We start from the raw sequence: 23,915 nt of genomic DNA on the forward strand, positions 1-23,915 counted from the left end.
AATCACTCACGCCTATAGCTGAGGATGACACGGCGGTCGATCAGTGGCCTTCGGTTTGGTCTTCCGAGACCTATCCGAACAGAGTCATACGAATGATTACTACAATTTCCTTTACTGATGTTGCTGTTTTAATTGTCATGTATGTTTGGTTTTCTTCGTAGTGTTTTCATGAAAGGCTCTGTATGTAACCATATGCAAAATGCAGCACTGTTGTGTGAGCTGTGACGCGAAAGTAATATCTACAGTACCAGTTGGACAGTGAAGGTAAGTCAGAGATGTGCAGTGTTCCGAAGCACGCGCGGTTTAATTTTTGTAGCAGTGCTAGACACAATCATACAAAAATTCTTGATCTCGTTCGTAAGTTTTCCGTCACGGCGTAGACTAAACTTCAACTTGAACATTATGGAACAAAATTTTAGATTGTGGATGTCGCGAGTTTCGTGGAATACATTAACAGCTGTGACAATGTTTCCCCGAGTGAACTGCGATTTTCGTTGTGTTAATGGAACTGTTTGCAGCTAAACGCAGTGCACAAACTTCCGAGTTACTATCCCCTTTGCGCCTTAATGAGCTGCTGCAAGCTAAAATATTAACGCTCACCGTGGAGACTTGAAAAATGATTGTGAAGTGTGGCACTGTTTTCACGAGAACTGTAAATTCGCGATCGTGATTGCCAAAAGTCTACGGAATGTAATATCGTGATCACCGTGTGCAAATGAATACAGTACTACTTTAAAATTGTGTGCGGAACGTTATGAAATAAAAAAGTGTGCGTTTCTAACTTTGTAATCAGGCACATGCGAAGCTGAGTCTACACAAAAATTACTTCTGACCAGCCTATGACTAAAGAAACGTCAGTGAGGATAATATTATTTTGGTGGAGAATCATATACTAAGCAAGAGGTTGTATCCAAGGCAATTTCATGACTAACGGAGCCTTAATAATTAAGCCGTCAGCACCTACGAGTCGCTGACGTAAGATAAGCTGCAACGTCAAACATTGGGACCCTTGTAATAAAGACTCAAAGCGCATCAAACTGCTTCAGTCGTAATTTCTTTTCTTCTTTTTCTTTTCTAATGTTTCCATAAGGCGAGGTTCAGCAGCCGTAAAGTATTTTATAAAATGCATTTTAACCATCAGCCGTTTCTTGTCCCATTAGTCACCAACCGGTTTCCGTCACTAAGCATCAGCCAGGATGCAGGGTACAACAGATTAGTTAATGGGATGTTTTTAACTGATCTGTTGTACCGTAAATCCTGGAAGATGGTTAATAACCGAAATCGCTAGATAACTAAACAGATGATGGTTACAATGCATTTTATAGAATTTTTCTCTTGTAGCTTACTTTTCTCAGTTTTTAGTTTACTTAAAAACAAAGGTAGTTTCTGTAAATCGTGTTTGTAAATCAGTGTTGACTACGTTCAGCCCACCCATAATAGCTATTACAATATATTTTCTCTGTTTTGACCATTAGTTTTGTTGTAGTTGTTACTGCATGTGTACCACGTAATCCTTGGCAGGGCTTGTTATCATACATATGTGCACCGTTTTGTCACACTTATTTTCGTATATTGTTGTGACCTCGCTGTTGGCACACGGCAGCCGCCCGGTGTGGCCGTGCGGTTAAAGGCGCTTCAGTCTGGAACCGCCTGACCGCTACGGTCGCAGGTTCGAATCCTGCCTCGGGCATTAATGTGTGTGATGTCCTTAGGTTAGTTAGGTTTAATTAGTTCTAAGTTCTAGGCGACTGATGACCTCAGAAGTTAAGTCGCATAGTGCTCAGAGACATTTGGCGCAAGGCGTGCCACCGGCGGAGTTTGATTTTGACAGCTGTCAACTTCACGAATTGGGTTTACATTCAGTAAGAAGCAATATTACGGCATTCTCATCACCAATTGCGAGTATTTTTGGCTTTTACTGTTACAACTAAACAAAATTACAGTCGTTTCCTTAATTATTTAAGGATTTCTTTACGGGACTTTTCGTTTTATATCTTCTTTTGACGCTTGTTGCCAAACTCTGACGTGGTTAATTTTGTTGAATTTGGGAAGAAAAACGGGTTTCTTTCTAGCTAAAATAACAGAAATTCGTAATCAAAATTACGCTCAATAAATCTCTGAGAATCTTTTTTTTTCCCAGCTCACCTTCTGGAGGACGACGGTTTAAATACCAATCAGGCCACGCAGATTTAGGTTTCCTATGATTTTCTTATATCGTTTGAGGTAAATATCGGGATGGTTCCTCCGAAAGATGATGGACAATTTCCTTGCCCATTCTTCTCTAACCTAGACTTGCCTTCCGTCTCTGACTACATCGTTGTGGACGAGACGTTAAACACTAATCTTCCTCTCTTGCCTCTTTCCATATTTGCCAATTGGCCTTGACGCCATTGTTTGTAATTACTCGCGATGAAATCAGAAAAACGGCATGCCTAACTGCTTCTGAGATGTTATTTGATGCTGCATTTTAGCCTACAATTTTGGCATACTAGACATTCCGAGTTTGTCAAACATAGGCCTACCCCTTCTGAGAGCTACTGAAAAGGCTTCCGCCGAACGACTGCACACTGTTCACATTAGCTTAGGTATTGACAGCTGCAGAAACTTATTTCACAGAAATGTCAGTTTCTGTAGGACTTTTGTATATGAATACGTTCCTGTCTTCTGCAGTAAACCGCAACGGACCTCGCTAACAAATATCCTCTCTGCCGAGAGATTTTAGCTACTTTTCAGGGAAAGCATGCATGAAATGTTCTGTACCCTAATGAAAACGAGGTATAATTACCTGGATTTGTTTAGGATTTGCCTTATGTCTCTAAATTAGAGCGTTCATTGTACTGCAGCCGCTGTAATGAACCAGTTTCTTGCACACAAAGGAATTGCGTTTCTCTTGACATGACAATTATGACAATTTAAACACTCCGGTCTCGGTTGTCTCATGAGCAGAGCTTTCTGTTTTGTTCCCTATCTCACAGCGGAATACGTACATACTGCGCTATGTCGCACTTTGATGTTTGCCATAGCTTCTTTCAGCTTAAAAATGTAATTCAGTTTTGCGTAATTTTGCAGTTGAGTGTTTGCCAAAGAAGAAATTGTACTGAAATGAACGTGACATACTAATGAGAATTATGCATCAAGATATCGATGAAAATTATATGTGGGTACGAAATGCAAATGATGTTAACGGAATGAAGAGTTAGTGACAAACTGTTGGTATTTTGTGGCGCAACTGAAAAATATAATTAATCACAAGCTTTTCCCAACTGAAAGCACTAATATTGTTTGCGATTAATGGCTTACCATGGAGCAGTATTTGTAAACCACTGTGTACAGTAGATCATTGACATAAAATTATGTGTATTTTCGAATTTTCCGTTAAGCTGCATTTTCAGTGTTAGTAATTAGCACAAAAGTCTCATTGCATGTTCCGTTCCACTCTGTACTTTTGTACACGATTACAGATGGCGCCACACTATTGTCGACACAGATTATTTGCTCTACATCGATAACAAAAGTCCTCAAAAAATATTTTCTTGATATACCATCACGTCGGAGGACGTGCGTACCCCTTCAATACTGCAAGACAACCTGAATATTTCCACTGTCTGACAGCTATTAGTTTGGTGGTAAGCGCTTTCTCTTCAGTACCGGTTTCGTTCAAATATATATTGCAGGGCTTGGCCAGAAATGAAAATGACATAAGTGCGAGCTCGAGATGCCCGAACGTTCAAACAAAATAGCATTATTGGCACGAGTGAGGCAAACATCAGCCATTTTTATTATCTTGCGTTTCAGGTAGCGGTTGGCACGGCGGAAAGAGTGTAGAGACTCGTGTGCTCGAATCCTTATGCGGCAACTTTTTTCTCTTTTTCATTTTCAATTTTGCGTTATTACACTGAAAATAAAGCGAAGTAATGTTCAGTATTATTATCTTATTTTTCACCGGTCATTTTGTGTTTTGTAGTGTTGTGTATATTTAGCATAAGCCTAGCAAAGGAGTATATGGGTGATTTTCTGTAACTATACAGCTTTTTTGGTCTCATTTGAAGGAGGAAGCATGTATTCCACACTCCCAGTCAAAGAAACTATCAAGTTATTAAAACAAAACCTAGATACTTACTATCTGTTACCAAAAGAAAACACCAAAAGGAGAAGCACACTCCTGCACCTCATCAATGACCAAAATCACTTTGATTTCAACAAATAATTCTACCTATAAGAAGAAAGATTGCTAATGGTATCCCCAATTTCAGGAAAATTAGCAAATATCTTCATGAACAAAATAGAAGAAAGAATTTTCCAGAAAACAGTACCAGGAATACACACTATACCGTATTGGTGGTGATAAATGGATCACATCCTCCGCTTGGCAGATGAACCAGAAATCAAAGTAAAACACCTACATGCAGGGATAAATTTCACCTTACAGACAAAAAGAAAAAAAGCAACATTCATTGAGCATTTACAGGAAAAATACAACAATATTACATCAGTCATCTAAACATCCATAGAACCAAAAAGAATCCTCCCTCAGGTATATGATCTACAGATTAAATACAATACCGCTGTAGAAACGAAACTATAATAGTGAGTTGCACGTAATTATTCAGATAGCAAAAAATAATTTACTCCAAGAATCCTTAATAAGAAAACTGAACAAAAACACAGAAATAACACACAAATAAAAAAAACACCACACAAATGCAGAGACGCACATCACCCAGTAGAAACACACACACCAACGTCACCATCACTACCCAAAAAGAGAACAACACAGAAACTCATCAGACACACTGGTACATACTCACATATGTAAACAAACTGACACATAGAACTGGGAACATCCTCAAGAAACAAGAGAAAAATAGCATACCAAAGCAACAACTTTACACAGAAATGCGTAAAGAAGACAGATCAAACATACAGCCACCAAAAAGCTGGCATACACTAACTCCAGTGTAACAACTGTGAAGCTCTATACGTAGGACAGGCACGCAGAACTGTTGAAATAAGGTATAAACAATACAAAAGAGCCTGGCAATATGGCACCAGATATTCAACATTCGCAGAACATCTGGGGCAAGAAAAAAAAATGGTTCAAAGGGCTCTGAGCACTATGGGACTTAACTGCTGAGGTCATTAGTCCCCTGGAACTTAGAACTAATTAAACCTAACTAACCTAAGGCCATCACACACATCCATGCCCGAGGCAGGATCCGAACCTCCGACCGTAGCGGTCGCGCCGTTCCAGTCTGTAGCGCCTAGAACCGCTCGGCCACCCGGGCCGGCTGTGGCAAGAAAACCACCACCCTACCAGAATAGGAAAGGACATGAACATCGTCAGATTCAGCAACAAGAAAACTTCCAAATTCAAAAAGCAGTATAGAGAATAAATACATAATAAATGACCAGAAAAATATCAGCAACAAGACACTATTTAAACTAATAAAACATATTGTTGAGAAAGAACAGCCCCCGAGAGACACCACAAAATAATATCACAAACCAGGCAATATCCCACCCGAGGTTATCCCTCACTGTATCATAATAAAGCAATAACTTACATACACTGTAGCTAGGCCAAGTTAGTTCCCTTCACGTGAATTCGCGGACACGCACGCACTCAATCACACATGCACACACACACACACACACACACACACACACAAACACATACACACACACAGACACACACAAAACAGCAAGGATAATTACCTCCACTTAAACAGATTAAGGAAAGGCAAACCTACGTTTCTAGCATTTGTAGACTTACAGGAAGCTTTCGCGTATACTCTTAAATTACTCTTTTCTATTTATTTTGTTTTTGTTTTATTATTATTGTGATTATTATTATTTGCGTAACAACGCATATACGAAAAGAGCCGCGAAATACCTTTTAGTAATGCTGTGCCAAGAATTTCTTTATAATAATTAATTTTCAACAAAACAGAATATATTGGGTTCTTATTGTTCTGTATCTGGCTTTCTATTGAAGGAACATTTTTGGTTACTGTAACTCACTATAAAAAATCAACATATCTTCCCTACTTTATAGTTATTGAAAAATGAAAATTACTTTGTTATGAAATACTGATGTTACAGTTCGCAAAGATTGTTCAACATTCCAATTTTGCAGTGGATTTTTGTTAATAGTAAGACAACAATAAGTATCACGGCTAACCCGAGAACATGAGACTATTATCGGAGAAAAATGATGTTTTTACTATAAGGTTGCCAGACCAGAACTACGCACAGCAAGATTTCTTTCATGTGATGAAAATAAATTATCTCTTTTCACTATTAGTACTATATTATCAGCAGCCCGCGTCAGCCTGTAAAACACATCATAAAATCTGCTGCTCTGCTCTGCAACTTCGAAAGCTGAAAGAAATAATTTTTCACTTCACTGTTACCTGACCGCTTCTTTGCGGTATGATAGGTTTCATGTACTGCAATTTAAATGAACCGCGGCAGCGGCTGGCTCGTTCGTAGCGCCGCTCTGCACCACGAATAATATTTATACAACTGAAAATGTCTTAAAGGGATGGGATAAAATACCAGGCAAGCTTGACATGAATCATAATGCAAGGTTTCACTAAATAACTCTATTCAAACATTTAAACAATTTGAGTAGTACACACCTTTTTAACAATCTTGCCTAATGGCGTCCCTCATACAAACTTGACAAAAGAATGCTACGCTAGCATACAATATCACGTCACAGGCTATCCTTCTCACGTAACTCCAAGAAGAAGACAAAGAAATAACTGTTCGTTCTGTATTATTTATACTAGGGATATTTTTCATCTCTGTATGATATTTATCGTCTGTGCGGTTTCAGTACTCGCCGACACAGATATTATCTAAAATAAATAATAATAAAAAAAAATACATAATTCCATACAATAACTGAATACGATGCATAATATTTTCTCTTTACTACAAAATATGTCTTTTGCTAAGGGACGTTACAATGCCCCCTGGCAGCAATTGATTAACGTTAAGAATGTTCGGCAATATGCTGCCACTAACGTCCGTTTTGTCATTGTGTATCACCTTGTTTGGAATATTCACTGTTCACTTCTTTCTTCTTTTACATTATAGTTTTAATTACATTTTTTATAGTTTTTCACACTTTGCGAGGTGACCGTAAACCTAGTCCCAGGGTCATTACAGTTTTCTGGCTCCCCCATTTGGGCTACGTGCGATCAGAAAACCGGGGAAAACTGCGCCGGAGCCATGGTCATCTCGCCTGGTTTGTCTTAACGCACGGTTTTGTTCATCAAACAAGGGTGGACTTTGTCCAATGTTCACAGATAACAATGATTATTTATGTCAAAATGTTAAACCTTTTAGCCTCTCTATTAAAAATGTACTTTCTACACTTTTTCACATTTGTTTTCTGTGTCACAATTAAGGTCAATCATTAAACAGTTCGATAGCAATGTAATGGATTGTCTCTACACTTACTCACGACAAATGTTCTACCGTTGTATGGCATTCGTGTTAGTTTGTGTCACTAATATGACGAAAACATATGACATATATCATCGAACAAGTGAATGTTTTGAGTTATACTCAGCAAAAAAAAAAATGTTTGTCACGTAATTTCGTGTTCAATAAATCATTTTCATATTAGTACATGAACAACGTAGTTGGTAATGTTCGGTTGAACGTCAACAATGTCGAACGGAGCGGGCGGCGCGAAGCAATTGTTGCGTAGCGTCGTCTGGAGCGCGGCGTGCCAACGACCGCTGAGGTCGACGACCTGCTAGCAGCAACATCGACGGCGTGCTGCGGTGGCGCCCGAGCAGTCGCGAACCGCGCCGAACCATTCACCAATGTCGTCGTGTTGCAGTGGTTTCCTGCGACCGGCTGGCTGGCGGCACGGCACCCATCTCTGCTTCTCCGCATGGCTCCCCGTCGTAACGCATGAAACAAATATTCCACAACGGTGTACTGTCTTTAAGGGTACAATTTATTAGCTGTGGAAGAAAATGCACTTTGGTTAAAAGCGTTTATTGTTCATTACGCCGTCGCTTCGCTGGTATGCACAGGACGTTTTGGCGTGATAACAGGTTTCTTGTGGCATTGTGACACTGGTATTCAGGGTTCGTCACACGCACATTGTACTACACACTTTCACTTGTTCTCACGGTTGATACACTGCCAGAGCGTCTTTCAACACGCGAAAATATTTCGGTACACACATACTAAATGTCTCCGTCGAGCGATGTTTGTTTGAATCGACTCCGAACGGATCACTAACTACCGTTTTTACTCACAGTGTACTGTTCGTTGAGCACTGCACTATGACAGTTAGTCACTCAACACTTAACTTATACCGACGTATATATTGGTGCAGATACAACAGTCATTTTCTGTCCCTACTACACACAATATTCCGTCCTTTACTAGATTGTTTATGCACACAGTTTATTTTTAATACATAACAACTGTTCTTAGCATAATCACTCTCATCTACATTGAGTCCATTGTGTTACCTTCTCATTACACACTTTTAATACTATTACTAGGCATATATTGCTTTTTTGTAATTATTTAAAGGTGTGTGATTTTTTTTTGTACATAGCTTTCTTTTCCTCTTTTAGTGTAGCTTGCCAAGTTATCACCCATCCAGCAAACAGATTTTACCATGTGCATGACAGCTTGACTTGGGCATATTGTTCAATAAATACTTCATTTAGTACTAGTATTATTTCTAACGGTCCGTCCTACAGGACTACAGTGTAGTTTCCGCGTAACTTGACTCGCGTACCGCGTAATTAATATTCAAGAACGTGTACCAAGTACACAGGCTTCAATTGAAGCATTAATACATACAAAGCATAGGTTGCACGGAACGGTTTTGTTTTTTATTGGATTCTGCTCCAGTGTCGTTCTCAGATCACTATTGGCATTAAACATTACATCACATAATTATTTCGTACTACAAAGTCAATTTTTGGCTAGTATAGACTCTCTCTCAGGGTTCCTTAATTCTAACACAATTACATCTGCTACATATTTATATGAGATTTCATCATTAATTGTACTTACTTACTACAAAATGATTCAAGAAATTAATCATTATTTTATCAACAAAAGATTATTCATTGCTTGAAGAGCATGTAGTATTTTAATGACACTAACTGTCTGTAAACAAAGTCTTCCATTTGCATATTATTGCTCAGTTTACTGATTCTACTTCCTCAAAATTGTAACTATACATAAAATTCTTTCTTAAAACTAACATACTTATACTCTAAAACACAATTGAAATCTTCTTACCACTACTATTTACATCAGACATGTCACTGAATAAATAACTTTACTATTCCACTCTAACCTCTTTCAAATCTCTTTAGCCACTACTTCCCTCCTCGACCAAGGGATGGAGTAAGATGCGCGACAGTATGTTTTGTGAGGCATCACCTCTATGTGACAGTGGTACCCTTTGACTATTCCTGGTCGGTCGGTAAATACCATGTTATATTCTGATAACAGCTGCGTCAACTGTTGCTTTTGTGTGTTGCTTAAACTTTCAGATTCCTGTACTTTGGTTCGAAATTCATCAACATTTGGTTCAAAATTTCTATCTCCTATATTCGGATAATAGAGATCCGTCACACGTGAATAATCGTTAAAGTGTAGTACCCAGGGGTTCCTACCTTTGATATTAATTCGATTACAACATGGCACAAGTACCTCCTTCGATTTCATCATAGACAACTCAATCCTCCTACCTTTATTAACTATACTTAGTTTTCCCGAGGAGGGGTCGATCACTGCGTCCCTCTCACGGAGAAAATCTACTCCCAGAATGCAGGCCACCTTTAACCCTTTAACAATGAGGAACGACCTCACTATGGCTTCGCTCTCCTTACAAATCTCCACCTGCACCTGGTGCTTAACTAACTGGCTCTGTGCACTTATAGCTCCAGACACCTTGCAATTATTAACCGGGAAAGTCGGTATACTACGTCCCTTCCCTAGCGCTTTAAACAACTCTGTACTCATTACACTCACTGAGGCACCTGTGTCAATGATTATATTCACTGCAACATCATTGATTTTCGCTTCTATTATGGCTTGCACATTTTCGTTGCTATCATTCTTACATTCATGCTGTTCGGTCAGTAGATCTTTATCCATACTGATACCGTCGTTGTATCGCAGCATATGTAATCCAGGGATACTATTGTTATTCGTGTTGCTCTCACTCCACCCCTCGGCCAGCGATGGAGAGCATATCGAGGCCGATTCTAGTTTGTCGGATGGCTTGCTTGCGAGGTACTTGGACGGCTATTATCCGCGACCTCTACTATGTTTACGCTTTGGTTTGTGGGCCGCCACGACTGCGCAATAGGCGCGTTCTGCAGTGGTGGTCTGTTGTTATCGTACCGGTCATTACCCTGCCGCTCTGGGCTTGGTCGCTGATTCTGATTCCAATTACGATTACCGTCATTGTAATTGCTATGCCACTGACCTCGCGCATTTTTCCAGCGGTTGGTCCCTGGCAATCCGGAATCGTACCGGTCGTCAAGTCGACGCTTTTTATTGTGGGACGGTTGACCATACCCGTTTTGATTTCTACCATTATTACAATTTTGCGCATGCTCTTGCCGCTTGTTACCACCCCCACCATTTCCATGGTTGTGGTTTTGTGCACTATTATTTCTGTCATGTTTACACCCTGATCCATTATTCCGCGAGTGATCACACGCTGCTTTTGCGTCTTCCTGGATTAAGTCTATTGAATCTAGAACAGACAGGAAATGTTCCATGTCGCTTTCTGGTACGTGTATTAATTTCTCTTTTATATGAATGGGTAAATGTGATTTTAGGAGTCTTATTATGTCTCTTGGTGAGATAGGCTCGTCCCAGTAACGCGTTTTGTTTATGTACTTCTCGAAATACCGTCTCAGATTCCCAAGACGGGGTGAGTACGGTTCGGGATTGTATACTTCTTTTCTTAGCCGCTCTTGTATACAAGGCGACCAGTATTTCGACAAAAACGCCCTTTCGAACTGTTCATATGTCATGCAGCTGTCTGCTACTTCCGTAGCCCACAACGCTGCATCACCCTGAATGTATGACATTACGTATTGAATTTTCTGTGCTTCGTTCCACACACTAGGCAAGATATTTTTAAAGCTTTTTATGAATACTACTGGGTGTACTGACTTCCGTTCAGTAGTAAACGTTTGAAACTGCCTATTTTTTATCAAACTTTCTTCAACTAATATTTTTGGGCTATACTGGTTTGCTCCTGGGACATAGGCTGTGTGCTCCGAACCGAAGCTACAGCTCTTCGCATTATCGCCTAAAGATTCACCATTGTTGCGTCGCGTATAAGTTTGTGAGTTGCCAAAAACATTGGCTGTTGGCGACATAGTTTCATGTTCAAGATGTTTGCTACTTTGTGTTAAACCCTTTTCTAAGTCGGATATCCGTTTGTTAATATTCACTTGCCACTGCGGAATATCCTCACTGAGTATTTGTTTGATGGTTTGGACGTCGTTCTGTACCTGACTATTTACTGCGGTACTGAACGATTCGGAATCTCTATCCGCTATGGCTGCTTGTACCTTAGAATTAATATTTTTGTCAATCTCACTCTCCTTCGCTTCTAGCCATGAGTTGAATTCGGTTTCAATTTTAGTCGCTTGTTCGTTCCACTTCTGCTCTACAAGCTGTGTGGAATCTATTTCTAGCTTTTCTACTCGGTTGGCTAAGACACCTATTTCGTCTACCCTGTTAGTGTTTGCTACTTGCAGGTTGTTGACCTGTACCGTCAACTCCTGCACAGCCTTAGGTATCGACTCATAATTCTGTTTCATACAGGCAATCTCTTTTTTCATATTTTCTAACGATTGCACAAGTTGCTGGTCCCTCTCAGCTTGCTGGGCAAGTAAATTTTCTGCTAACTGGCGATCTCGCTCAGCTTGCTGTGCGAGAAACTTTTCCTCTAGCCGGCGATCTCGCTCAGCTTGCTGGGCAAGTAAATTTTCTGCTAACTGGCGATCTCGCTCAGCTTGCTGGCGATCTCGCTCAGCTTGCTGGCGATCTCGCTCGGCTTGCTGTTGCGCAAATTTTGTCTGGTAATCCAGCACGCGCTCTAATATCGCCTGAAGTGAATATCCACCAGGCAGATTACCACTCTCTGGTTCCTGCTCTTCTGGAGGTGGTGCAATTTCTTTATCTACCTCTCCTTGAGCACTGGTGGGCGGTGGCATCACTTCCTGTGCCCCTGCCCCCACATTTTCGCATGGTATATCCTCAAAGAGAGTACTTGTACTGCTTAATGCACCCGTTTCTACATTTCCTGCACTCACTAATGGCTGTTCCTCAGTATCCATATTGCTCGGACGTTGACTACGCAATTTAACCATATTCATAAATTACCTACTCGAACACAAGATCTGACAGTTTTTTCACTTGCACACAAAATATGTTAGTTTATCTACAATACACTGCACACTAAAAATTACTATCTACAATCAACTTTGTCCTGTCATAAACACTAACATCAAACTACACACCACTAGCGATATGAGATCACTTCACTGGAGTTAAGCTTCTACAAACAGGACAACTACACTGTAGTCTTACCTTTAATTTATCTGATCTCGGGGATCGGCTGCCCCCGGATTATGTAGTCGTTACAGTTTCTCAGTACTATCAGGATCGTTTCCTCTAACTTGCTTGCAATGGTGCGGTTTTTCATGAAAATTTTTTGTACATTCATTAACACATAGCATTAATCATGATACACATACATACATTTATCACTAAATACATACATATATATATAACAATAAACACTGAAAGAAAGTACATAAAATATTTTTATTTTCGTGGCCACTGCAAATTCGGGCCCCACGTTTTTGAGCGACAATTTCGTGTATACTCTTAAATTACTCTTTTCTATTTATTTTGTTTTTGTTTTATTATTATTGTGATTATTATTATTTGCGTAACAACGCATATACGAAAAGAGCCGCGAAATACCTTTTAGTAATGCTGTGCCAAGAATTTCTTTATAATAATTAATTTTCAACAAAACAGAATATATTGGGTTCTTATTGTTCTGTATCTGGCTTCCTATTGAAGGAACATTTTTGGTTACTGTAACTCACTATAAAAAATCAACATATCTTCCCTACTTTATAGTTATTGAAAAATGAAAATTACTTTGTTATGAAATACTGATGTTACAGTTCGCAAAGATTGTTCAACATTCCAATTTTGCAGTGGATTTTTGTTAATAGTAAGACAACAATAAGTATCACGGCTAACCCGAGAACATGAGACTATTATCGGAGAAAAATGATGTTTTTACTATAAGGTTGCCAGACCAGAACTACGCACAGCAAGATTTCTTTCATGTGATGAAAATAAATTATCTCTTTTCACTATTAGTACTATATTATCAGCAGCCCGCGTCAGCCTGTAAAACACATCATAAAATCTGCTGCTCTGCTCTGCAACTTCGAAAGCTGAAAGAAATAATTTTTCACTTCACTGTTACCTGACCGCTTCTTTGCGGTATGATAGGTTTCATGTACTGCAATTTAAATGAACCGCGGCAGCGGCTGGCTCGTTCGTAGCGCCGCTCTGCACCACGAATAATATTTATACAACTGAAAATGTCTTAAAGGGATGGGATAAAATACCAGGCAAGCTTGACATGAATCATAATGCAAGGTTTCACTAAATAACTCTATTCAAACATTTAAACAATTTGAGTAGTACACACCTTTTTAACAATCTTGCCTAATGGCGTCCCTCATACAAACTTGACAAAAGAATGCTACGCTAGCATACAATATCACGTCACAGGCTATCCTTCTCACGTAACTCCAAGAAGAAGACAAAGAAATAACTGTTCGTTCTGTATTATTTATACTAGGGATATTTTTCATCTCTGTATGATATTTATCGTCTGTGCGGTTTCAGTACTCGCCGACACAGATATTATCTAAAATAAATAATAATAAAAAAAAATACATAATTCCATACAATAACTGAATACGATGCATAATATTTTCTCTTTACTACAAAATATGTCTTTTGCTAAGGGACGTTACAAAGCTTTTGACAACGTTGACGGGAATACTCTCTTTCAAATTCTGAAGATGGCAGGGGTAAAATACAGGGAGCGAAAGGCTATTTACATTTTGTGCAGAAACCAGATAGCAATTATAAGAGTCGAGGGGCATGACAAGGAAGCAGTGGTTGGGAAGGGAGTGAGACAGGGTTGCAGACTATCCCCCATATTATTCAATCTCTATATTGAGCAAGCAGTAAAGGAAACAAAAGAAAAAATCGGAGTAGGAATTAAAATCCATGGAGAAGAAGTAAAGACTTCGCCGATGACTTTGTAATTCTGTCAGAGACAGCAAAGGACTTGGAAGAGCAGCTGAATGGAATGGACAATGTCTTTAAGGGAGGATATAAGATGAACATCAAGTAAAGCAAAACGAGGATAATGGAATGTAGTCGAACTAAGTCGGGTGATGCTGAGGGAACTAGATTAGGAAATGAGACACTTAAAGTAGTAAAGGAGTTTTGCTATTTGGGGAGCAAAATAACTGATGATGGTCGAAGTAGAGTGGATGTAAAATGTTGACTGCCACTGGCAAGGAAAGCGTTACTGAAGAAGAGAAATTTGTTAACATATAAGTGTCAGGAAGTCGTTTCTGAAACTATTTGTATGGAGTGTAGCCACGTATCGAACTGAAACTTGGACGATAAATATTTTGGACAAGAAGAGAATAGAAGCTTTCGAAATGTGGTGCTACAGAAGAATGCTGCAGATTAGATGAGTAGATCACATAACTAATGAGGAAGTATTGAATAGAATTGGGGAGAAGAGAAATTTGTGGTAAAACTTAGCTAGAAGATGGGATCGGTTGGTAGGACATGTTCTGAGCCATCAAGGGATCACCAAATTTAGTATTGGAGGGCAGCGTGGAGGGTAAAAATCGTAGAGGGAGGCCAAGAGATGAATACACTAGGCAGATTCAGAAGCATGTAGGTTGCAGTACTCGGAGATGATGCAGCTTGCACAGGTTAGAGTAGCATGGAGAGCTGCATCAAACCAGTCTCTGTACTGAAAACCACGACAAAAAACAAAAAAATAAAGAAATAACTAAAATGATAAATAAATAAAAAAATCATCAAAAGAATTAGCAATTGCGAATAAGGACAACTGTAGAATGGAATGACGACAATGAAAATTTGTGCTGCAACAGTACTCGAACACGGATTTCCCGCTTATTGCGAGCGGTTGCCTTGCCCCCCCCCCCCCCCTTTTTTTTCGTTGTATTTGGTCGAAGCGGACGTCACATGACATCCATTGAAGTTCTTGGTTAATCTTTTCTCTCAGATTTTTTTATTACACAGACACACCAGGTCTCTGACCGAACACGCTGAGCTCCCGTGCCGAAGAAAAATGCAATAAATATCAATAAACTGTGAGTAACGAAGATGATGAGGATGATGATTATGTTTGGATTGTGGGGCGCTCAACTGCGCGGTTATCAAAGCCCGTACAAATTGCCGCGCGGGATTATCCGAGCGGTCGAGGGCGCTGCAGGCATTGACTGTGCGGCTGATCTCGGCGGAGGTTCGAGTCCTCCCTCGGGCATGGGTGTGTGAGTTTGTCCTTAGGATAATTTAGGTTAAGTAGTGTGTAAGCTTAGGGACTGATGGCCTTAGCAGTTAAGTCCTATAAGATTTAACACACATTTAAACATTTTTGAACCGTACAAACTCCCGACCTTTACTCAGTCCAATCTCACCACTTTCAGGAGTGATGAAGTAACGAAGAGACTAACAAGTAAAGCATGCGAACTGTTAATGGTCGTAACTAACAAAATTGTAACAGGAAAAATCCATGTTGTCACAGAGATCACTGAAGAGCTTTAAAATAAATTGAAACGCGTATTGTGTTAATAAGAATTTTATTACAGTTGCTAAAGACAGCAGTTAACCTATACAACTTGTATATGTGCAACTGCTGAAGAAAAGATGCCTAAAATCATAGAAAACAACATGTATAGCCATCTATCAATCTGTGTTTACAGTAATCACATATTATGTGTACATTTTTGCACCTATCGCGACTGTGCTCCTATGAAGAAGGTATTGCATCTGCCATACCAATACTAAGTAAATTTCTGTAATATACTTCTGATACATAAATGTGTAGCCAACATCTAAAGATATATTAGGTCTACAACTTAGCTTCCGCCCTTTCCAATAGACGACAGTAGCGGCAAGTGAGGTTCAGGTGGTTCATCATCGGCGTACTACAATAAGCGAAGGCATCTGTAAACATAATGCCATAAAATATTAGTAGATTTGTGATTGCATCATAAGATTATTCTCCATCAAGTACGTGAACCTACGTACCCAAGCCGAGCGGGGTAATCTCGTGGTCGTGCGGTAGCGTTCTCGCTTCCCACGCCCGGGTTCCCGGGTTCGATTCCCGGCGGGGTCAGGGATCTTCTCTGCCTCGTGATGGCTGGGTGTTGTGTGCTGTCCTTAGGTTAGTTAGGTTCAAGTAGTTCTAAGTTCTAGGGGACTTATGACCACAGCAGTTGAGTCCCATAGTGCTCAGAGCCATTTGAACCATTTTTTTCGAGCGGGGTAGCCGCGCTGTCTCAGGCGCCTTGTCACGGTCTGTGCGGCTCCTGCAGTCGGAGGCTCCAGGCCTTCCTCGGGCATGGGAATGTGTGTTGTCCATAGCGTAAGTTAGTTTAAGTTAGGTTAAGTAGTGTGTAAGCCTAGGAACCGATGACCTCAGCTCCTTGGTCCCATAAGATCTTAACACCAATTTACAACCTTTTCTTTACATACTCATTTCTCGCCATTTGCGGGAATTTTTTATTTTCTCCTTTAACATGAAGATATCTGCGGCTGTGGCTCTTAAAATTCTGGGTAAGACCAATGGTGAGGGAACTATTAGCGGAAGAACGTGCAGAAAATGTTTTCAACGCCTTAAGAACGGTAACGGTGATTTTGATGTCGAAGACAGAACGTTTCCATAGCTACCGAAACAGACAAATACAGACACAGGGCATCATTATCGAAAGCAATTGATGCATTCGAGCCCAGAACTGAAACACAAGCGGCCACAATACAGCGATAGACACGTAAAGGTAATTTTGCAGCAGGTCAGTGCTCGACCCCGTGTCGCAAAACCCATCAAAATATACATGGAAATTTTAACATTTTAATGTTCGTACAATAAGTCGGGAGAATCAATCGTTTGGACAATTGGTTCCTTTTACGAAAGATTGCGAATTCCAGATGTGTACGAAGCCTTTTTGGACGATTTCAAAAAATGGTTCAAATGGCTCTGAGCACTATGGGACTTAACATCTATGGTCATCAGTCCCCTAGAACTTAGAACTACTTAAACCTAACTAACCTAAGGACAGCACACAACACCCAGTCATCACGAGGCAGAGAAATTGGACGATTTAACACAGACTTAGTGATTGCAGGCTCTCTTCGACACAGCTGAAACTTCTGCACTAATTACAGGGCCAACGTGATCAACAAATGATTCAGAAAAAACTCATTCGTTCATTCACTCCAGAACAAAAAAGTCACAAACCTTATTTATGGAGGAAATTGTGTATTAAATCCATCTCCATTACATGTCCAGATCTCCGGTGATTCCACGCCTTAATTATTTTCTTTTACAATCTCTGTCTCTTCAAAACAAACCGCTAGCGGCACAAATGTTAATTGGCTCGCTTCAGCGAGAAGAAAAGCAGAATATGTATCTCTCAGAAACACGTCAATCCCTCAACAGATACTCCAGAAGCTCTCCTACTTACCACTCTAACAACCATGGAGAATGTATATATGGATCTCTGTTATTTCGTAGAATAAACGCAGTAGAAAATACTTTGGCGTCGACGAGCTGTCGCCGCATATATTACGAGAAAATCAGATCAGATAACTTTTCCAAAGTGAATGAATGTGAATGGTTTGATTTAAAATGATTAACTGGTGCGTGGTAGAGGGTATTCGCTGTGGGGACATTACAAACGTTGAAATGAGAAGTCCTGTCCCTCCCGCCGTATTCTCCATACGTTTCTCTCTCTGGCTACCACCTTTTTCGATCAGTGGCATACAGTCTGGCTGACCAGCACTTTCGATCATGTGAACAAGTGCAAAATTGAATCGATTCATGGATCCCCACAAAAGACGCCCAGTTCATCAGCCACAGGATTGGTATGCTATCCAAAAGATGGGAGAATATAATGGCCAGCGATGGACAATACTATGAATCATAATTTTTTTGTAAGTTTTTCAGAATGAAGACCCGAACTTCTAGAATAAACGGGTGAAGCTAAGTTGTAGATCCAGTAAATTTCCCTCACTTTGTAGGCTTCTAAAGATGAAAAATTAACTTGTCGAAATCGGTAAAGCGAAACAAAAATATTTGCAGCTGATGTATGAATTTTATTCTGAGATATACAGGGGGTTCCAAAAAGGTACGGCCAAACTTTCAGGAAATATTCCTCATCCACAAATAAAGAAAAGATGTTATGTGGACATGTGTCCGGAAACGCTTAATTTCCATGTTAGAGCTCATTTTAGTTTCGTCAGTATGTACTGTACTTCCTCGATTCACCGCCATGATTTCATACGGGATACTCTACCTGTGCTGCTAGAACATGTGCTTTTACAAGTACAACACAACATGTGGCTCCTGCACGATGGAGCTCCTGCACATTTGAGTCGAAGTGTCCGTACGCTTCTCAACAACAGATTCGGTGACCGATGGATTGGTAGAAGCGGACCAATTCCATGGCCTCCACGCTCTCCTGAACTCAACCCTCTTGACTTTCATTTATGGGGACATTTGAAAGCTCTTGTCTACGCAACCCCGGTACCAAATGTAGAGACTCTTCGTGCTCGTATTGTGGGCGGCTGTGATACAATACGCCATTCTCCAGGGCTGCATCAGCGCATCAGGGATTCCATGCGACGTAGGGTGGATGCATGTATCCTCGCTAACGGAGGACATTTTGAACATTTCCTGTAACAAAGTGAAGTTACGCTGGTACGTTCTGTTGCTGTGTGTTTCCATTCCATGATTAATATGATTTGAAGAGAAGTAATAAAATGAGCTCTAACATGGAAAGTAAGCGTTTCCGGACACATGTCCACATAACATATTTTCTTTCTTTGTGTGTGAGGAATGTTTCCTGAAAGTTTGCCGTACCTTTTTGTAACACCCGGTATACAACAGTTGCTGAAAATTAGAGTTATTAATAAAATAATAGAGCTTAACATATCTGTATCTCACCTTGCAATAGTGTATCACATTCGCACAATCTACGAGCAGGGCAGAGAACTGTAACTGGAGGATGGTGTACCTAACAACATATGATATTTCTTGGTCGATGTTTCGATCTAGTGTCCGATTTTAGAATGACACGAAGGACTAGGCACTAGAGATTACCATAAGCAGTTTTCAGTATTCCCTATTGCTTTTGTCGTTATTAGACATGGACCTGTGTTTTGTGTACTAGGGCCTACCTGCTTAAGTGCTGTATAACATTGTGTGCGATATCTTGGCAGTTGTATAATAAGTATTTGGAAGGGGATCAGGTTCCCAAAGAACGGTAGAATTCTATTATTACTTAATCTATAAGCAGGAGAATAGGCTGGACAGCGTAAATTACAGGGGCAAAAATGTGATGCCCTCACAAAGCGATTATACGGATGAGTCTTAAAAGAAAGAATAGAGATAGAGGCTGTAACATCTGCGCCACAGAAAGGAATTAATTGAATATTCACATTACAGAATCTAATAGGGCAGAGAAATGACGGTAGCTTAGAGGCCCATTTAGTCTTCCTGAATTAGCAAAAGGCCTGTGATACGGCACCATAAGACAGTCTGTTGACAAGTATGAAGAGCAATGACGTGTCAACTATTTACATCAGGCAGTTAAACAGTTCTAGACAGACTGTGTGAGTGCCATCAAAATAAGAAACTCTGCCACCGAAGTTTCATATTACAAAAAGCTACGCCAAGGATATACTATAGCACTGCCGCTATTTAAAACTTATATGGAGGAAGTACTTAGAGCCTGGAGGAACAAATGAGGAGGCAGAGTAGTTCCTGGTGGGGATAAAATCTTGTACACGCTCCACTTCGCTGATGACCAGGTCAGCTTAGCAAGAGACCAGGCTGATGCAGTTTGCATGCTTCGAAAGTTAAAAGAAGAATATGAAATACAGGGGCTTCACAACAAGCACAACAAAAACTGAACGTCTGAAGATTAGCACAATACCATACAGGGCTTAGTGATGGGAGCCTGTAGGATCCGGGGATGTTTTAAGTATCTGGGATTGTCGCACCAAACGCAAAATATGAAGATGACATAAATAATAAAATAGGGAAGGCAGGAGGGTCGTACGACAAATGAACTCGGTCTGTTGGAGTAACAAGGTAGCCAAAAGGCCCAAACAGCTGATATGTCGTTCAGCCGTTGACAAAAATCATTACTTACCAAGCAGACATTTGGGTAATAAACAAGCATCAGAGAAACAAGTTGTTTGCACTAGAGATGGTCTTTTGGAGACGAAGGTGTGTCATCTTCAAGCTTTATCGTGTACCAAATACCATCGCAAGAGGCCACTGGTATCGGTAGGTCAGTAACAGATGCATAGAGATGAGTCGCCTAAAATGGTATGGATACCTAGAAAGAACGGACGATAGTCGATGGCCAAAAAAGTATGGCAGCGGACCCCAGCGGAAAGAAGAAGGCGTGGACGACCTAGGAGAAGCCGGATTCGATAGGTCCAGGACGCGATGGTTGCCGGAGGACTACAAGAAGGAAAGTGACATGACTAGAGGAAGTGGAAAGCGGGAAGCGAGATGTGGTGCCATGATGATGATGATTAGTATTATTATAGCTATTTTAGCATGATGTTAATTCTTTAGTTCTAGAGTTTTATTATGAGTAAAACTTTCTATGATTTTTAAATTTAGTTACATAACATATTCACGGTTGAGCAACACATCGCTAGTAATGCACAAGCTTATAACTTGAAACTAAAAATCTTCTACCATAGAAAACGAGATATTAGCAAACGCACTGAGTTTCTACAATGTCCCAATGATTTTCCTTGTTTTCAAAATGTGAATTTTTTTTAGTTGGCAATAGCTTCCTTTTCAAAATGTTTTTAGCTGGTTAATGATTTTCGGTAATATTTCTTTTCAGTTTCATTTCCCCTCTGTTTATCGGTATGTAGCAGAGTAATAATGTAACACATAGACTGTCAAATACAGTACTGATAAGATTTTCTCGACTGCAATACTTTTAAATATGAATAGAATATTTGTCCTTACGTACATGACCATTTTATACTTTGGAACAGGTTTTTACATTTGGGAAAACGTTACTTATCCGGAGTTAACTTCCGTTTATCAGAAAAAGACTGTAGTCCCTATAAAGCGAATGCTGGCGTTTCAAAATGCAATGAGAAAGTATATTAAACTGTTATCATATGACTTGCTAGGGGCGAAAGCCAGAAAAGCGTTCCTACGGTTTGACACTCTCCGTTAGAGTATCGCAGAAAAGAACACCCAACACACATGGAGCTGTTAACGTGTCACGGATTCAACTCTGGGAAGGTGACACTGCGTGCGAGGTGGAACGCTTCTGCACAAGACAGTCCGCCCCAGCAGCTGTTACAGAATGAACGAATACGTTCCAGCCACGAGTAATTCTCCCACGAGGCGCAGTTATTTTGGGGTCACAGACGCGACGCGGGTGGGTTTTGATACGTTGCAAGTGCGGGAATAGCACCTTGACCGCACAGACGGAGATCTAAAGCTGCCTGTAACAATGTCGAAGGTCGAATGGTATTGATTTGTTTCAGATAATTGAAATTTTAACAGCAAGAAGAATAGCATTGTAATAACACTTAATAGTTTTCTCATTGCAATCCAAAAACGAGGTGAAACCAAATGTCGTTTTTTATTGGTGAATTTTTCCCTGTTAAAAATATAATATGGTTCAGCATGGAACGTATTATTTACTAAATATGTACGACCCAGTAAAATGCTAATTCAATAGTTCGGTCATATATCGACCACCCAGAATATAGCAAGAAACTTCGTCAGTAGTACTTCTACCCCTGACAGAAATATTCCAAGCAATTTCATCTGCCTCCAAAATTTACTGCGGAAGAGAGGTTCTCAACTCCGGTGACCATGTTAAGATCCAGACCCTGATGGCAGTAGAAGACTCACAAGCCGTATTGCAGTCACCTGAAAGCGTGAAGTGAAACACTAAAATGAATATGAAATACTGGAAACTGATGCAAGAATAATTGCAAAATGTACGAAGAGGTAGGAGAATCTCCTTCCTGTGGGACACAGGTCATTTAGGACTGGTTTACAATAACCAGGTCCACCAACTGGCCTTGTAATGAACGCCACTCTGTCATCCTCCAAGGTACGGTTACTGAATACGGCCGAGGAAAAATGGGCAGAGTGTAACACCACAGCTCTTATGCTGTATGAATTTATTTTGCTTTTGCTTTATTTAAAGTTACATTGTTGATCGTCTGTAAATGTGTTCAAATCGATAACATAAAATTGTGTACTCTTTTCTTTATATAAACTTTGAAGTCATGTTTTGATTCTATGCAAAGTAGTGTATCTGTAATTTAAAGTTCTTTGTCCCATTTGGAGGGAACAGAACTCATTGTATGTAATTGTAATTTTGTGTGAATAATTTTTTGTAGGAGTGTCAATATGTGAAAATGTTCTGTTTTATTTAATGTATTTGTTTGCTGTTATGTAAATTGCTTAGGGTTCTTATTTAGTTTGTATGTAAATGGTGTAGTGGTTCCCCTCTGGAACGGAAATGTGTAGCGCGCGCTAATTGTGGTTGGCATAGGTGGAATAGGTGGAACTGGTGGTCAGTCGGGGAAGAGCAGTCAGTCGGAGATGAGCCAGTAGTCGGAGACGAGCCACCAGTCGGAAAGGAGCTACGAGTCTGTGCACTGTCATTATAACGGTGCATATTGTGATGATTCAGAGAGAGGCTTTTCCTGCTTCTTTCCAAGGCCTCGGATGGATGGACAAATAGCTGGAACTATTCTGGAATTTGTATTTATCATCGCCACCAAGAAATGACAGAGTCCAGCAATTCTACCTGCAATTCCACCTACCAACATGCAGTTGCCACCACATTGCGCAATCACTGTACCGTAATACTATATTGATGTACAGTGAAGGATCAGCCTAATGGATTTGTTAGTGTGCTGAAATATAAGGTAATTCATATCGGAATTTATTTACCTACCTTGATTTTACTCCTCATCATAACACCTCTCAGGGTCCTCTCCGTTTGAAGTAAAGTGATTACCGAGTGTCCTTACTGAAAGTACATTGAAGCCTAGAGCTCTGTTAAATAATGCCTCTTGAACTTATTAAAGAGAAAGTTAAAGTCAATGATAATTGCTGAAAACAATTTTCCTAGTAAAACTGCTTATCAAAGTACTGTTGCTAACGGTAAAATTAAAAGTCCTTAAGTAAAGTAAATGAACACATTGTTGCCTGTAGTAAATTCTAAAAGGAGAGTCAGTTTCTTGCAATTTTGTCAACATTGTGTTTCGTTGTAGTAAAAGTGAGAAAGCTGCAGTTGTGAAACGTTACATTCTCATGTATGCCAAGTGTTTGTCTCTCTTGTGTGCATATTAACAGTATAAAGACCACTCAGTTTGTGTAAACCCTGAAAGTGATAGTGTTTTTCTGTACGTCTTATAATTTAGAAAATAGTTCCTGCTGCTCTAACTATTAACTTCAATCTTAAAACATATGTGCGTCAGAGTTCATTGCACTTGCGTGTTACTAAGTCTAG

This window comes from Schistocerca cancellata, chromosome 2 (genome assembly GCF_023864275.1).
Source record: "Schistocerca cancellata isolate TAMUIC-IGC-003103 chromosome 2, iqSchCanc2.1, whole genome shotgun sequence".
NCBI lineage: Eukaryota > Metazoa > Arthropoda > Insecta > Orthoptera > Acrididae > Schistocerca > Schistocerca cancellata.